This window comes from Kogia breviceps, chromosome 10 (genome assembly GCF_026419965.1).
Source record: "Kogia breviceps isolate mKogBre1 chromosome 10, mKogBre1 haplotype 1, whole genome shotgun sequence".
In the NCBI taxonomy this organism is placed as follows: Eukaryota; Metazoa; Chordata; class Mammalia; order Artiodactyla; family Physeteridae; genus Kogia; species Kogia breviceps.
The window spans coordinates 87,605,289-87,621,872 of NC_081319.1; the positions used below are offsets into that span (position 1 = coordinate 87,605,289).

The following is a 16,584-nucleotide window of genomic DNA, read 5'->3' on the forward strand; positions in this document are numbered from 1 at the left end:
AAGGAATTATTCCTTTCTCTATGCCATTTTACCTTATACCTATGTCTATAATTACGTGATGCACTTGTGTTACTGAATTACATACTCACCTTCCCCACTAGAATTGTGAGCTTCTGGTGAGACCAGGTTTCCAAGTCTTATTCATTCATTTTTCCCCACCTGCTCCTAGCAAAACGTCTGGCATATATTAAGTGTTCAATAAGTGTCTTTGAATGAATGAATAAATGAATTTTAAAAAGACTGCCTTTTATTTAAAGAATTTTTTCCTTGAAAGTGCTTTGTATAGATATTATTTCTCTTGATCCATATAAGAATCCGAAGAAGTAGCCATTATCATCCCTAAGAGATGTTAAGCGAATTTGCCAAGGTCAAGGAGCTAGTTGGGTAGAAGTTCAAGGACCACTTCTCGAACTCCCACCCTAAATACATTAAGATGTTACCCACAAGCGGTCCTCCACTTTCAAGTAGAATGAAACAGGTCATGGCTACACAGTGCTTCTGTGCAGCAATCAGAAAAACTGGATAAATGACAAAAGCATGTTGTTTTAGGTACAGAGAGCTGTGAGAGCAATGCAAACCAGATGATTGGGTTTTGCCTGTACAGTGGGACTCTGCTGGAGGAAAGAGAAACCAGTGAAGTTTTGTGCATGGCTGGTATGACATGCTGGACATTTGAAGAGAGGCAGGAGACATATGCTGGGTTCTGGGGTTGTGTGAAGGAAGCTGAGAGGCTGGGTTTGGATCAGCAGAATGAAGTCTTCTTCAATTCCACATTGTCTAGACGCAAACTTCTAGATAATGCTAGAGGGAGGGAACCCATCTTTCATATATAGCTGGTCTACCCCTCAAGACGTCTTCCATATTTGAAGCTATTAAGAGAAGGAGGCTAAATAGATAAGCTCAGAGTCTCTAAAGAGCAGGGCAGAATGTGTTGCACTCTTTCAAGGCTAAGGAGACAAAAACTGCCAGGCTCTTAATCAAAAGCCATGTAGGACCATGTCCAAGGAATGGGGAGGGACCAGAGCAGACCTAACCTTTGTGTGCGGGGGGGGGGTCTTCTCTCTCCGTACTTCTCCTTGATCTTTTCTTTTTTTTAAATTTATTTTTTTAACATCTTTATTGGAGTATAACTGTTTTACAATGGTGTGTTAGTTTCTGCTTTACAACAAAGTGAATCAGTTACACATATACATATGTTCCCATATCTCTTCCCTCTTGCGTCTCCCTCTTTTCTTTAACTAGTAGGTTCTAGAAGAAGAAGGTCAGAACCATTTGGCTTTCTGCATGCTTCCCAAAGCCATAACCACTTCAGAGATTCTGCATCAGTTAAGATATTTCCAGGTGCAAGTAACAGAAATTCAAACTGCATTACACAGCAAAGGGAATGTATTCCTTAAGGTGTGGATCAATCAGGGTTACAGTTCTCTAATTTTTTCAGTTTTCCCTTCTTGGTGTGTTGGATTGATTCTGAGGTTAGCATCCTATATGGTGGCAAAGTAACAATAACAATTCTAACTTTATGTCCTACACTACACAGAAAGAAAGAAACATGTTTCAGAAGTGTCAATAATAGTCCTGAAATTCACTATGGGCTAAGACCAAGGCCCATCTCTGATCTAATCACTGTAGTCTGTACAGCAGAATGTCCTCTTTGGCCCAGTACGTGTTGTTTGTTCCTGCCCTGAAGTGGGATATTTGAGGGTAACAATGGATCTGCAGTGTAAGTGGGGACTATTGGAAAAGGTTAAGTGGGGCATGGATATTGGGGTTCAGCCATTAGGTGACCTTCACAGTGCTTGACACAGATTCTAACACAGACACACACACCCCAACCAGCAGCAACTAGAAGCTTAACCAAATAAACGAACATAAATCATTTAGAGTATGTTAGAGCAATAGACTCATATAGAAGACAAGAATTGTGTTAAATTGTAAAACTATAGTTTAGTGAACCAGAGAGGATAAATAATATATAACATTGTGATGGGTTTTCTTTCATCTTTCTGTAGGAGGTTTTGTGCGAAAAAGAGCACTGACTTTCCTTTGCACTTCAAAGCTTAAGCATTCGAGAATTTCTCTTGTACTCTCAAGTATAATCATATTATATCAGATTTTAAATCAAGACTTTAACATCTTTGTTAATGTTCTAAGAATGTTCCATACTCATGACTATAAGCATTACTGAACTTGGCATTCTGGTTCTGTAACATTGTTAGATTAATGCTCATGTAAAAACATTGACATAATTACAGCAATGGTGGTTGGCAGACACCCTCTGGGAGAATAAACGGAAACTTAAAGAAACAAAGAAAATGTGTGGTAAAGAGGAAAGGGCTTGACTGAGCAGTGGATGATAAGTTCTCCAAGCTAAAGCTCATTGAATATAAAAGTTGGATTTACATACTGAGCTGGAAAGGATCTCAAGAGGTCATCTGGTCCAGTCCCCAACATCTAGGAAGCAACGCACGTTAGTATTATTTAAGAATAAGAGTTAACTGTATTCTGTGCAGCACTTTTTTTTTTCTCTTAAAAAATTGAACAAACAGTAGGGGAAAGAAAAGCCCAATTAATTCTTAATTCAAAGCTTATTGTATTTTGTGGTTCTGGAATATTTGAGAGAAGATTTTAAAATTCCAAATCCCTGCCAGATAGAAAGCAGATATTCCAAAATAAATATTTTACTATTTGTTCTGCCAGTGTGACATTAGGCAATAATTCCTTTATTACCACAAAAGCCTAGGGGAAACCTTTGGAACTAGGATCAAACTAGCAATTCTGCTTTTCTGAGACTGCTGAGGGACAGTCTGTTCTTTAATTTTCCCAGGGATCATTAAGCACACAGTCCAACCAAAATGCTAAAAATAATATCAATTATATTTGTAAGAAACTCTCACATACTTCATGAAAGTATATTACTCTTTTCTGCATATCCTATTGACTTATATGTAATTTAAATTACGATAGCAACATGATTTTGTACCACACGTTGCTCCAGCAACTCAATTTCCACTTCTAAAAGTTTATCCTGGGCTTCCCTGGTGGCGCAGTGGTTGGGAGTCCGCCTGCCGATGCAGGGGACACGGGTTCGTGCCCCGGTCCGGGAGGATCCCACATGCCGCGGAGCGGCTGGGCCCGTGAGCCATGGACGCTGAGCCTGCGCGTCCGGAGGCTGTGCTCTGCAACGGGAGAGGCCACAACAGTGAGAGGCCCACGTACCGCAAAAAAATAAATAAATAAATAAAATCAAAGTTTACCCTGAGGAAATAATCACAGATGTGAGAAAATACTTATATACAAATGTTAATTACAACATTATTTCTAAGAGCCAAAATTGGAAACCACTAAAATACCAAACAACAGAAAAGTGGTTAAATAAATTATGGTGCATCTGTACAACAAAATATTACATAACCATTAAAATTATGTCATAGTGTATCCAATGTTATGGGAAAATGTTTGTGACATGTATCTTCGTGAAAAAGTCCAAGCGTGTATCCTATGATCCTATTTTTAAAGCAAACAATATGATCTAAAGGAAATATACCAAAATATTAATAAGAAGTTAAGCTGAGTGGTAGATATACATGTGATTGCTACATTTTTCTTTGTGCTCTATTGTATTTTCTATAGTGAATGTCACTTTGATAGCCAGAAAAAAAAAACCCATAAGTACCCTCCTACACTGTTGTTGGGAATGTGAATTGGTGCAGCCACTATGGAGAAGAGTACGGAGGTTTCTTAAAAAACTAAAAATAGGGACTTCCCTGGTGGTCCAGTGGTTAAGACTATGTGCTTCCAATGCAGGGGGCATGGGTTTGATCCCCAGTCAGGGAACTAAGATCTTGCATGCCACATGGTGCGGCCAAAAAAAAACAAAACCTAAAAATAAAGTTACCATATGATCCAGCAATCCTTCTCCTGGGCATATATCGAGAAAAGGAGAAAACTTTAATTTGAAAAGATACATGCACCCCAATGTTCATAGCAGCACTATTTACAATAGCAAAGACATGGAAGCAACCTAAATGTCCATCGACAAATGAATGGATAAAGAAGATGTTGCACATATACATACACATACACACACACACACACACACACACACACACACACACACACACAGGAATATTACTCAGTCGTAAAAAAGAATGAAATCATGCCATTTGCAGCAATGTGGATGGACCTAGAGATTAGTATACTAAGTGAAGTAAGTCAGATAGAGAAAGACAATATCATATGACACCACTTATATGTGGAATCTAAAAAAAGATATGAATGAACTTATTTACATAACAGAAACAGACTCACAGACATAGAAACCAAACTTATGGTTACCAAGGGGTAGAGGGGAATAAATTAGGAGTTTGGGATTAACAGTACACACTACTATATATAAAATAGATAAACAACAAGGACCTACTGTATAGCACAGGGAACTATAATCAATATCTTATAATAATCTATAAGGAAAAGAATCTGAAAAATAATATATATATAACTAAATCACTTTGTTGTATAGCTGAAACTAACACAACATTGTAAATCAACTATACTTCCATTAAAAAAAACTCACAACTATTATTTTTACTGCTATATCTCTTAGTTTAAGTACGTAAATGTTCAGAATATTCAGTTTCTATGCATTGTGGAAGATATACATTGATATATACATTGCATGTTATCTGTATATATTTCTTGCATGTTTCTACATATATGCTGGGAACCCATTGCCTTAAATGATTATATACATTATCTCGAAATAGTTCCATGTGTTGTCATTTGTATTAAAAAAAATTTTTTTATCATTGTGTTCTGAATTCACAGCATTATTTATTTATTTATTTATTATTTATTTATTTATGGCTGCATTGGGTCTTCGTTGCTGTGTGCAGGCTTTCTGTAGTTGCGGTGAGCGGGGGCTACTCTTCGTTGCAGTGTACAGACTTCTCATTGCGGTGGCTTCTCTTATTGTGGAGCACAGGCTCTAGGCACGCAGGCTTCAGTAGTTGTGGCTCGCGGGCTCTAGAGCGCAGGCTCAGTAGTCGTGGTGCACAGGCTTAGTTGCTCCACGACATGTGGGATCTTCCCAGACCGGGGACCTAACTCATGTCCCCTGCACTGGCAGGCGGATTCTTAACCACTGCACCACCAGGGAAGTCCCTGTCACTTGTATTTCTAATTCTTCATTCTAATATCTTTCCACCTGACTAATGCTTTCTATATCTCAGTAGTGCTTTGAGACTCTTTCACAGTGTTTTTCTATTAGATGTGGTGTTGCCTTATACCGTAATTCACTCTGGAGAAAGGGTATTTTCTACCCGACTGCTCCTCTGCAAAATTATGGGCCATCTTGACAAGTTTCGTCAGTCCTTACTCTGATGTGAACTCGGGTCATTTTAGGAAATTTCTTTGAAAAGAAATTTACCTCTGATACTAAATATCACGCTGATTTTAATAAACAGAGAAGATTCCTTTTCACAAGGCCGTGCATCAGTGAAAGTAAATATTCTGCTTCATGTGACACCCTCAATGAGGGGTGTCTCTTGCAAATTAAAGAGGCATTAAGATCACACTATTAAAACATCCTCACCTGACTCCACTCTAAGTAGACCAGATGAGACTGTACAGAACTTTGTAGGCTGTCCTAAAGAGCTATACAACAGGCTAGTTTATGCTCCCGATTGTCTAAGATATTTTAATTGCTTTGTACCTGCCAGCTTGTCTGCTTTCCTGAATAACTCAGTCCAAAGTCACCATGAAAGACAGAGTGAAGTAGGCCTTTGCGTGGGCGTGGGCAGCAAACTAGTACCAGGAAGGCATCTGTATCTGGTTGTGCAGTCAATGAGGCGGTGAGGAGAACACCCACACGGCAGTGTTGGCAGTGGCCTCACACAGGGTGTTAGAGCCCAGCTGGGTTTAGGAGGTCACCCACATGAGCCTGGGGGATTTTGGTGGTAGCACCAATGGGAGATTAGTAGTGTAGCGGGGCCGGTGAAGATCAAGGCACTGAAAGATTCGGTATCTGGTGAGAGCCCACTTCCTCATAGATGTCTGTCTTTTTGCTGTGTCCTTACATAGTACAGGGGGATAGGAAGATCTGTGGGCTCTCTTTTATAAGTGTATTAATCCCTTTCATGAGGGCTCCATCCTCATGACCTAAGCACCTCCCAAAGCCCTCACCTCCTGATACCATCACGTTAGGTATCAGGTTTCAGTGTAAGAATTTTGAGGGGGACACAAATATTCGATCCATAGCACCCATTAAGAGACAAAGTACTAAACAATTAGAATTATATTCCAGATAGCCTAATCTAAGGGGTTCCAGGTATCTGGGCCAGTTCCTCAGGGTCATGTACCAGCCCTTCAGCAGGTCATTTAGATTTGATAGAAAAGGAATCTCCACAGAGGTTAAAACTGGTCTTCGGGGGATACAGGAGGTTCTAGAGCAGCACAGTCTTATAGAAATATAATGCAGACCTCAATCTGAGGCACATGCATAATATGAAATTTCTTAAAAGCCACATTTAAAAAGTAAAAAGAAACAGGTAAAGTTAACTATAATAATCTGTCTTCTTTAACCCAATATATACCATATGTCATCCTTTTCACATGTAGTCAATATAAAATTATTAATGAAATATTTATATTTCTTGTTTATACTAAGTATTCACAATCTGGTGATATTTTACACTGACAGCACATCTCAGTTTGGACCAGCCATATTTCGAGTGTTCAATAGATACATTTGGTACCTTACTGAGCCTTTCTAGGGTCTTCAGGCCCTGTTCACAGTAGCAAAGCAGTTCTTACCACCTCTCTTCTGGGTAGAGCCAGGTCATTTTTTACAAAATACTACAAATACCCTGATGTAACATTCTGTGTACGCTGCTGGCTTACAGCAGACTTTGTTAGTGGTCTTTATTAAGCTCCTTCAAGCAGGAATCCTCTCCCCTAGGGCTTCAGGGACACACACACTGGCAGTTCCCTTAGCTTAGGGGAACCCACCAGAAACATCCTCTAGGATTGAGAGAAAGTGGTGAGAGCCCATCTGGCAGGTTAGAACATCTGCTGTGTGAGTTGGATTTTGGCAAGGTCATGATATTAGCTAAAATGATTTTGGCAAAGCAGCAGTAACAAAATAAAACAATTAATTCCATCATAGAAAAACAAGAGACACATGAGTGTGGCATGTGAGAAGGAGCTTGATAGTTTTGGAAACACAGCTGGGTCAGGTTCCAAGGGCTCTGATAGACCCAGCACAAGATTTTGTTGCTCAGGAAACTTTGGAGCAAAACTTTTTATTCTGGGGCCCATGCACCCTTAGAGGTCCAGAGATGGGCTTCTGGGGACCTCTGGATTCCTAGAGATTATAAGCAAAATGCTGTGTTTCCATGTTTGGGGAGACAGATACACACAGGAACGCATTAACCACAGAAGACAGAGAATCGTGCTTTATGAGGCCTGGGGTGATCAAGTACAAGGTCAGAGTAAGAACTGTCACTTACTCAAAGCCAGGAGGAGCTTGGGGCTCCTGAATGAATCCTGTCATTTTCCAGCAGAGAATACAGAGACACAGAGATGTCGAATTACTTGGCCAGGCAAGGATTTTCACCAGCTACTTATTTACTGAAATACAGAAATACAAGATTTAGGGGAACTAAATGGCCTGTGAGACTTAGGAGAAATGAGGTACCCTGGACCACAGAAAACCCACTTGAAGACTCAAAACCTTCTCTGATTACCCCAAGTGGACGTGATCTTTCCTTCTTTGCTCTTCTGGAGCACCTGATTTGTATCCAACTTACAGCACTACACTAATTACATTATAATGTAATTATAATGTCTTCTCAACCTTGAAGAAAGCACAGAGTTGCTCTACCTTGGCACTGTTGACATTTGGGGTGGTATACTTTGCCGATTGGGGCTGTTCCGTGCATGGTAGGCTGTTTAGCAGCATCCCTGGCCTCCACCCACTAGATGCCGGCAGCTTCATTCTCCATCCCCACCCCCAACCGAAGTTGCAACAATCGAAATTGCCTCCAGACAGAACCAAATATCTGGGGGTAGGGGGTGGAGCGAGGCAAAATTACCTTCAGCTGAGAACCACTGCCTCATCCTGAAGGTATTACGTGCCATGCTTCTAGATGGAACGTTGCAAGGGCCTCACCTTGCAAAGCTCGAGGCAAGCACAGTTCTTAGCATCGCATGCTTAATGTATTGGATAAATAAATGGTCAGCCTTCTGTTCCTGAATCCTGCAGGCCACACTGACTGTTTCCAAATAAGCAATGGCTTAATGGTTTCAAAAGAGAAGAAAATAAAAAGGAAGCATTTCATTCCACTTGTGCTTTTAGGCGCTCCTGAGTTCTGCAATGGGAACAAGTTAAGGCTTTTATTTTCCTTTTTGAGCAGTAAAATATAGGTTGTCAGCTTGTCCAGCGTGATAAGGAAGAATACAATTAGAATCTTACCCAAGCGAAGTTTTCCTTTGGCCTCACACAATGCATTCCATTCAGAGTTCTTCACAAAGAGAACGTTTCCCTCTTACTTCCCTCATATTTTTTGGTACGCGGGCCTCTCACTGTTGTGGCCTCTCCCGTTGCGGAGCACAGGCTCCGGATGCGCAGGCTCAGCGGCCATGGCTCACGGGCCCAGCTGCTCCGCGACATGTGGGATCTTCCCGGACCGGGGCACGAACCCGCATCCCCTGCATCGGCAGGTGGACTCTCAACCACTGCGCCACCAGGGAAGCCCTCCTCATATTCTTTTTTTTTTTTTTTTTCTCATATTCTTTTAATTGGGAGTTTTAAAAGGGCCCAAAACTCACCGTAAAATTTAAAAAAAGAAATTGTCCCTCTTAATAGTTACCTTTTAAAGTAAGCATGCTGGAGCACAATTTAAAAAATCTGCTCTCCTCCCTCCCCCCCCCCAAATTAAACCATGCCTTATAAAGCATTTCAAGTAAAGTTGATGAGCCCCCACATTTTCTTTCTTTTCCACTCTCACCCACAGTGTCTTGTGTGATTCTTATAGGAAGTACATATGCAAAGAGTATCAATAGGAAGGAAATACATTTCAAACCAAATTTTAGATGTAGACAAATTAATTCCACACCATTTCAACATTATAACCTTAACTAGATAGAAATAGTACAGTCGTTTCCCGGGGGATAGGGTTGGAGGTGCAGGGCTGGAAGAAACAGCTTGTGTGGCTTGGATGGGCTTGTGTAAAGGATTAAGTAGAGGCTATATATAAAAAGTCCCAGCCAGGGGCTTCCCTGGTGGTCCAGTGGTTGAGAGTCCTCCTGCCGATGCAGGGGACATGGGTTCGTGCCCCGGTCCGGGAAGATCCCACGTGCCGCGGAGCGGCTGGGCCTGTGAGCCATGGCCGCTGAGCCTGCGCGTCCGGAGCCTGTGCTCCGCAACGCGAGAGGCCACAACAGTGAGAGGCCCGCGTACCGCAAAAAAAAAAAAAAAAAAAAAAAAAAAAAAAAGTACCAGCCACCCCACTAGGAGAGGGAAACAGGACTAAGACACCATCCTAAGGGATGACGGAACAAGAGAATCCTCTAGTCATGGAAGCTGAGCTTCTGCCAGAGAGGCCAGACCCTGGGGAAGGGCTGGGACCTGAGACAGACCCACCTGGGGCCCTGCAGGCTCTAGCAGGTGGTTTCCATTTGTTTACCCACTTTTAACAAACTTCTATTTTAGAATAATTACAGATTTAAAATTGCAAAGGGAGAGGGTTCCCATATACCTCTTACCCATTTCCCCTCACTGTTGACATCTTACATTACCATGGTGTTGGGCTGTACCCCGCAGGCCTACAAAGCCTGTACCTGCCCAACTTCAAGACCAAAGACAGAGCCCAGAGTCAGCAACAGAGACATCATTGGTTTAATGGACAGGAGAGCTTACACGTCTGAAGCCAGGTCTTGGAGCAGCACCCCACCGTGTGCAGCAGATAGCTGGGCAGGACATGGCAGCAGTTTTCTGCGGGGGGGGGCGGTTGGAGGGGGTTACCAGTTATAGGGGGAACTGATGTCATCTTGGCTCATCGGTTACCAGGGAAACCAGCGGAGGGGCACGCCCCTCACAATCCCTTTAATAAGCATAGTGGAGAGCTCTGATCTAAAGCTAGAACAGTCATTAGCTGGGGCCGGGGCAAGTGTGTAGGAAGGTCAGTCATGTGAGTAGGGTGTAGGTGAAGCAGGTGCTGGTCGGGCAGAGGATGTACAGAGAGCAAGAGAACAGCCATCTTGGGTGGCCTGACCATACACATGGAGTATTTGTCAAAACTAAGGTTGGTGTAGTATTATTATTTGTTTATTTTTAACTAAAAGGTCTAACTATTTTCTTTAACATGAAAACATTCAACACACATTTGAGGTTTCAGATGTCTGGGAGTGCAGGCTAGTGGCTCCCTCAAGGACACAAAAAAAGGCAGTTAATTAGATGCTCCTGTTACCTCCGTGATAAAGAACGAACCCATAGCAAGCCTTGTTCCCCAGCGTTTGAAGTAATTCCTTATGTCCCTGAATATTTTCAGTTATAAGCCTGTAGGGGTGTTGAGGGTCTCAGAGGGAGTCCCCCTCCTGCAGGATGGTAGGGTGGGCAGGGCAATTTCCCTAGCATCCTACCCATAGGGTTCCTCGGTGGGGGTGGGGTTAAAAACCTGAAGAATAGAGCTCTTGAGGCCTACATCTGGTCATCCCACAGGTGCTGGTGGAAGCACGGTGTCTTCCACCTATTTGGGAAACGCTGGGTCTAGCTTAAGAGGATAAGTGTCATCTGGTCTTCAAAGGCCAGCTCTGGGGCTCTCGGAGCCTCTAGGGCAGGATCCAGGACTGACGTTCCAGCCCATCCCCTTCAGAAAGGTCAGGAATCTAGCATCTTTCTTAGAGGGGATGCCCTCATTTCCTTGTTATGAAGTGTAAGCTCCACCACGGTTGTTTGTCTCACAACCATCTTGGGGAAGTGCTGACAAGCAGATCCTGAATCCCAGATGCAGTGGCTCTGGGATGGGTCCTAAACGTTTGTGTTTCTAACAGGCTCCCCAGATAATTCTGATTCAAGCAGTTGGTGCTTAGGTGGGCTTATGCTGTTTGACTAGCCTGCCCATTCTAGGCACTAGATATTTCAATTACTGTCAGCTGAGAGGGTCACGGTTCGCACTCCCCAGGGGGAAGGCTCCTTAATTTAGTTTTTTTTTTTTTTTTTTTTTTGTACGCGGGCCTCTCACTGTTGTGGTCTCTCCCGTTGCGGAGCACAGGCTCCGGACGCGCAGGCTCAGCGGCCATGGCTCACGGGCCCAGCCGCTCCGCAGCACGTGGGATCTTCCCGGACCGGGGCACGAACCCGCGTCCCCTGCGTCGGCAGGCGGATTCTCAACCACTCCGCCACCAGGGAAGCCCCTTAATTTAGGATTTTATGAATTTTATTTTACTGCCGTTCATTGACAGCAACCCAACATACATTATGGGAGGAGAACTAGGTACAATTTCCTAAACACTTAACTCGAGCATGAATGTATATATCACAAGTTACATGCAGTGCTGTTCTAGTGATAAACAACCGTTCTCCACTAGATGGGGTCAAGGGAATTGTTCTTTTCTGGGTCTTGGCTCCTGGATTTCTGTTGGCTTCCAGGATCTTTCAGTATTTTGAGAATGTCATTTCACCCTCTCCTGGCCTGTAGAGTTTCTGCTGAGAAATCTGCTGAAAGCCTAACGGGGGTTCCTTTGTAGGTTGTCACCCTTTTCCCCTGGCTGTCTTTAAAATTCTTTCTTTGCCATTGACTTTTTTTTTTTTTTTAAGTATCTTATGTGTTTTTATTTTTTGCATAAAAATGAGGAAGATAACAATTTGTTTACTTGAATATATATATATATAGCAGCCTCAGGAAGGATACATATGAAACCAGGAACAGTGGTTCCCCGTGTTGAGTGTCAGGGGAACTAAGCAATTAGGGACATTTTATGGAATCCAATTTTTAATTTACTGTCAATTTACAAAGAATCATATAGTTCTATATGTAGTAACAATGTAAAGATGTACTAAATTTAGAAGTCAGACTCAAAATAGTAACCTGATTTTGCCAATTATAGCATATTTAATATAATGTGGTCTTATTTTTTTTAGATGCTTCAGAATCTTGCGTTGTTTTCTAGATCTGAAGATCAATTCTTTTTTTTTAAACATCTTTGTGGGAGTATAACTGCTTTACAATGGTGTGTTAGTTTCTGCTGTGTAACAAAGTCAATCAGTTATACATATACATATATCCCCATATCTCCTCCCTCTTGCATCTCCCTCCCACCCTCCCTATTCCACCCCTCTAGGTGGTCACAAAGCACCGAGCTGATCTCCCTGTGCCATGCCGCTGCTTCCCACTAGCTAGCTATTTTACATTTGGTAGTGTATATATGTCCATGCCACTCTCTCACTTCGTCCCAGCTTACCCTTCCCCCTCCCCGTGTCCTCAAGTCCATTCTCTATGTCTGCATCTTTATTCCTTCCCATTGACTTTTGACAATTTTAATATAATGTGTCTTGGAGAAGATTTTTTGCATTGAGGTAATTAGGTGTTCTCTTAGCTTCATGGACTTGTATATCCAGTTCCTTCCCCAGGTTTGGGAAGTTCTCAGCTATTATTTCTTTAAATCAACTCTCTGCACCCTTCTCCCTCTCATCTCCTGGATACCTATCATCCTAATATTGCCCTTCCTAAAAGAGTTGGACAGTTCCCGTAGAATTTCCTCATTTTTTAAGATCTTAATTCTCTTTCCTCTTCTACCTGTATCATTTCTAGATTTCCATCTTCAAGCTCACCAATCACCAATTCTCTCTTCCATATTGTCTGCTCTATTTCCAGTGCATTTTTCATCTTGTTTATTGAGTTCTTCAGCTCCAGAATTTCTGTTTGGTTCTTTTATAGAGTTGCAATCACTTTGGTGAAGTATTCCTTCTGTTCATTAATTTTATTCCTGAGCTCACTGAACTGCCTTTGAGTTTTCTTGTAGCTTGCTGCGTTTCTTCATGACAGCTGTTTTGAATTCTCTATCAGATATCACAATATTCTGTGACTTCAAGTTTGGTTTCTGGAAGATCGTCATTTTATTTTTGTGATACACTGTTAACTGACTAAGCACCATGAAGAACCACAGTTATTCCTTTGCTGGCACATTTGAAGTAGCCAACACCTTTCTTCTTTCTTCGTTAAACATGATTGTAATGATTCAACACTTTAGAAATTAGAGGCCTTTCTTTTACTTTCCAGTAGGTGGTGCTACAGCACAAGTTTGGGGTTTTTCTTACCTGCGCTGCCTATTTGAGAGTCAACACTTTCCACCCGCCATCGCCTCTGTCAGAGGTGTGCCCTCCTAGTCGCTGCTTGTGCCTCCGGGGTCGTTGGTGCCTTGCTGCTGCTGGTGTCACTAGCTTCGCCACCTGAGGCACTGGGATGGTAGGTGCTTCCACTGCGTCCAGGATCTCTGGAGTTGCAGGCTCTGCTGACATGCGGAGAGGGGAAGGGTGGGGTGGAAGAAGGTGAGCTTGCACGTACCTCTGCCCCGTCTAGGGTCGTTGGGTTTATGGGTACTGCCGCTGCTGGTGGGGGGTGGACGGCTGAAGTCATGGGTGCCTCAGTGGCTGGAGGGAGGAGGCCCTGTTGCCGCTGCTGCCCAGTTACCTGTGGCTCTAAGTGCTGCTGTGTGCTGTAGCTGGAAGGCCAGAGTTGGGTGTGCTGCCTCCCCTGCTGTTACTGGGCTCTCTGTGGCTGTGGGTTCAGCTCTTGTGCCCTGGGGGCCGGCATTGCAGGCATGGTCTCTGCTGTTCCCCTGGTTCCACTCCTCTATAAGTTCCAGTCCACCCACCTTTAAATGTACAGATGTGTGGGCTTCTCTGGCATCCTAGTGTGTTGGGCAGAGCCACCTTTGTTGAGTTGTGGACGTTTTACTGGTTGTAGATTGAAGGGGAGAGATAAAGAGACCACCACCATGATGGTGACGTCACTCCTCCACTCTTACAGAGACAAGAGTTCCCTTGACTCTCTCCTTGGTCCTAAGAACCTCAGCTCCGGCATCTCTTCTTGGCTCCAGTCATAGAAGAATTCAAGCTAAGCTCATGATAGTCTCTCAGTCACAGGGCCAAGATTAAAGCAGTGAAATACTCATTAAGGCACAGATTTTAAGGGAGCATCAAAAAGCCCAATAATCACAGTCAATAATATTTTAGCACAATATTTTAAAAAATTAAAATGAATGCAGAAAATCCATGATGAACAAAATATCAAAAGTTCAAATAAAGACAGGCTGTTTGTTTTATGACTCTGCGTTGTTGTGCAACAGGAGCAGTAGTTGCCATTCAGCCCGAGGTTCCTGGACCCATAGGCCAAGTGGATTTATGAGGGGTGACAATGGTGCACGAATAAATTGGGCAACATGGGGCTTTATATACAGTCATATTTTTAAATCGTAATGCTTTTATTAACTCTTTCCACGTGGCTGAAGGTATAGCAGGGTATTTTGTGCACGTATGTAGAGGTACACATTTTCCCCTTGGCCTCAGTCTCCAATGGGGCACTGCTCAGCAGTGTTCATCCACAACGAAAAGAGGTTGGTTTTGTTTGTTTGTTTTTTTTGCGGTACGCGGGCCTCTCACTGTTGTGGCCTCTCCCGTTGCGGAGCACAGGCTCCGGACGCGCAGGCTCAGCGGCCATGGCTCACGGGCCCAGCTGCTCGGCGGCATGTGGGATCTTCCCGGACCGGGGCACGAACCCGCGTCCCCTGCATCGGCAGGCGGATTCTCAACCACTGCGCCACCAGGGAAGCCCCCAAAAGAGGTTTTTATATTATTGTCATAGTGGGATTCTGGGCCTTGCCATGTATAATTAAAGCCTATCAGTGTGTACCCTCTACCTGAAAGTAAAAAAGCAGTCCCCTCTCAAAATGAAGTCTGCCACCCCTACAGTAATAAGTATAAACCACAGGCAGCTTTTTAAATTCACAAAATCATATTCTCACAAAATGCATTCCACTAATGATTATTTGTGAATCAGTTCTCTGCTCTGCACTCTTCGTGGGAAGAGGGAGGATTTTCTGCAAACCTCTGGTTCTTTGGTGGGAAAAGCAATTCCTAGATCGAGGTGCAGAAGTCATTAAAATCTTTAACACTCTACCTGACTTGCAACCACGGACTGGTTATTGTTACATTCCCTGTTCATGTCTATGAAGGCTACACTTTTCTATGCATTATCTCATTTAATCTTTGCCAAAAAATCCATGACACTAGTATTATAATTCCCTTTTTACAGCTGAAGAAACTGAGTATCAGGGAAGTTAAATGACTTTCCTCATTAGCACAGTTGGGACCTGACATACAAGGGTCCAGTAAGTACAACTATGCTAGCACTCTGTTTACGGACTGTAAGTTTTGCTAACTATATCAATCTTGTCATTTGAACAAAATATGCAGGAGTCTCCTGAATTCATAACTCTATGTACCTGCTTCCGAGAGAAGCAGCATCCAAATTATTATTATTATTATTTTTTTTTTTTCTGCGGTACGCGGGCCTCTCACCATTGTGGCCTCTCCCGTTGGGGAGCACAGGCTCCGGATGCGCAGGCTCAGCGGCCATGGCTCACGGGCCCAGCCGCTCCGCAGCATGTGGGATCTTCCCGGACCAGGGAACGAACCCGCGACCCCTGCATCGGCAGGCGGACTCTCAAGCACTGTGCCACCAGGGAAGCCGCCAAATTATTTTTTACTGAAGGATATGTTATAACATCCCTTAGTAGCTAATTGACAACTGATATATATACCTGAGGGGGGAATCTTAATTACACATATTAGTTTAATAAGAAAACCTGATAATAAATTAATTAAAACTAGGGAATGGAAGACAAAGTGGTATATGGCATAGAAGCTTTAATTTTATTACCATAATCCTTGACTGGTGAGAGAGAGAGAGAGAGAGAGAGTGTGTGGTGTGTGTGTGTGTGTGTGTGTGTGTGTGTGTGTGTGTGTATGTGTATGGCAATACTGCCCAGTAGAATTTTCTGTAATAATGGAAATGCTCTGTATCTGCACTCTTTAATGAAGTAGTCTCATGTGACAACTGAACATTTGAAGGGTGGCTGGTACAACTGGGGAGCTGAATTTTTAATTTTATTAAAGTTCCATTAATTTACATTTAAATTTAAATAGCCACATGTGGCTATGGCTACCATATTGGACAGCATGGGGCTATAGAACAGGTGTGAAAATGTTGTCATTCAGTTCTTCTGGCAGTTCCTCTGATCATTTTCTTGAACATATTCCAAGATGGAACGTTTTTACCCTAAATGCTGAGAACAAAAAGGATTGCAGTGAAACGCTAGTGTAGTCATGCGAATGAAAGCCGAATAAGGACAAACCTTTCCAAAAAGGGGTCATATATCTACAAGGGAGGAAAATCTGGTCCAACAAACCAGGTAAATTGTACATTGGGAAGCTCTACTGTGTTTCACTGCTAATGCTCATCTAGTGAACGGATTGATTTTCTTGTTAGGATGTAATGCAAACACAATCTGAATGTTTTTTGACAC

At 42.8% G+C, this 16,584-nt stretch overlaps 1 protein-coding gene across 3 annotated transcripts in view; it reads left to right on the forward strand.

Moving 5' to 3' along the window:
• LOC131764413 (cytidine monophosphate-N-acetylneuraminic acid hydroxylase) overlaps positions 1-16,584 on the forward strand; it is a 285,608-nt gene that overhangs the window by 133,590 nt on the left and 135,434 nt on the right. The gene's annotated exons all lie outside the window — the stretch shown is intronic.